Below are 1,974 nucleotides of genomic sequence, written 5' to 3'. Positions count from 1 at the left end.
TCGCTCTGTTGCCCAGGCTGGAGTGCAATGGCACAATCTCAGCTCACTGCAGCCTCTGCCTCCCAGGTTCAAGCGATTCTCCTGCCTCGGCCTCCCCACTAGCTGGGACTATAGATGCCTGCCACCACGCCCAGCTAATTTTTGTATTTTTAGTAGAGATGCGTTTTCCCCATGTTGGCCAGATTGGTATCAAACTCCTGACCTCAAGTGATCTGCCCGCTTCATCCTTCCAAAGTGCTGGTATTACAGGGATGAGCCACCGTGCCTAGCCTGAATTGTTTTCTTTCTGCAAGGATCATCATCCAGAAAATAATACAAACAGCAAAAGTATATCCAAGAGGCAAAAGAGTAGGGGCCAGGAGCAGGGATGCTGGGATCAGAGCTGAGGTTGAATTCAGGCTCTGCTCCTTACCAGCTCTGTGCTTCTGTTTCTCCTGCTGTAAAATGGGACAGTAGCAGTCTTTGCTTCTGGGTTATGATGAGCATTTAATGAGTTAATATTTGTAAAATGCTTAGAACTGTGCCTGACACACAATGAACACTGTCTGAGTGTTTGCTAAATTGATAAGGACAGTGACACCAGCATTATTCAATCTATGTTTTGGTAGGTTTAGCAGTTGATAGAAAACAGCAAGCATTTTTGAGTGCTCATAATTTTATTTCTTTTATTCTTATTTTTATTTTATCTTTTTTGAGACAGAGTCTCATTCTGTCACCCAGGCTATAGTGCAGTGGTGCGATAATGGCTCACTGCAGCCTCGACCTCCTGAGCTCAAGCGATCCTCCCACCTCAGCCTGTAGCTGGGACTACAGGCTCATGCCACCACACCCAGCTAATTTTTGTACTGTTTTTGTAGAGATGGGATTTCACCCTGTTGCCCAGGCTGGCCTCAAACTCCTGCGCTCAAGCCATCCACCCACTTAGTCCTCCCAAAGCACTGTGATTACAGGTGTGAGCTGCTGGGCCTGGCCAGTTTCACTTCTTTCTTTCCAACTATTTCTGTTTATGAAGAGTAACTGCTCATAATATTCCATTTATTTTTATAATTTTTACAATTTCTGAGTAAATTATCTAAATGAAATTTAATCAAAATTTTTTTTCTCTGAAATGAATTTGGTCTTCGGAAAGTTGATTCATTCCATCAAGGCCACCCAATATTTGCTTTCCTGCATAGCATGTTTACAACAATGCATTGTAGGTGCTGAGGATCTTTTTTCTCCACTATTAAACACAGGGCTTTCAAATAATCCATTTGTGATTTTATGGAAACTTTTCTAATGGATGGTGCTGCTTTTGAAGTTGCACACATTTATTCTGTGGAAAATATAAGTAACACTTGGCAGGAAAGAGCAGAAAAATTCTCAGAAGTAAGCCAAAATATTTATATATTTGTCCACAAAAGATATGCACCAATGATCCTAGGATATATAGGAAAACAAGCTTTGCCCTCAACACTTAGACCTAAACCCCTTTCAACAATGACATAAAAGATGCCACAGGCTTTCCCTTTGTTACAGGGTTGCCACAAGAATGTGAGTTGAGTGAACTACTTAGTGTCCTCAGCACTATCTTTAGCTTCGAGTCTGGTGGTCCTTGTTGGAGCCAGACTTCTCTTGTTAACTCAAAACTGTTTTTACAGAATGTAAAATAGCTGTCTTACTATTCTTCATATTTTGGAAAAGATCATTTCAAGTTAATGCTAGTCTTTGAGTTGATTCTGTTTCTTACACTACTTTGCTTTTGTCTAGTTGCTCTGCGTTCTTACAACTTCAATTTGGATACTCTGTAAATGATTTACATTTGATTGATTTTATTTCCCCAACAGTATTTTAATGCCAATTGTTTTCCCCAAAGAAAATATATTGAATGGAATACAAAATAATTTTATCATTACAATGAATTTTTACACATTTAACTCTAGGCTGCTGGGTTATTTAAAAGGAAAAATCAGAATAGATTTATCTTCTAAATAT

Source organism: Colobus angolensis, unplaced genomic scaffold, assembly GCF_000951035.1.
Source record: "Colobus angolensis palliatus isolate OR3802 unplaced genomic scaffold, Cang.pa_1.0 Scaffold310, whole genome shotgun sequence".
NCBI lineage: Eukaryota > Metazoa > Chordata > Mammalia > Primates > Cercopithecidae > Colobus > Colobus angolensis.
Note: the sequence above shows the minus strand (reverse complement) of the source record.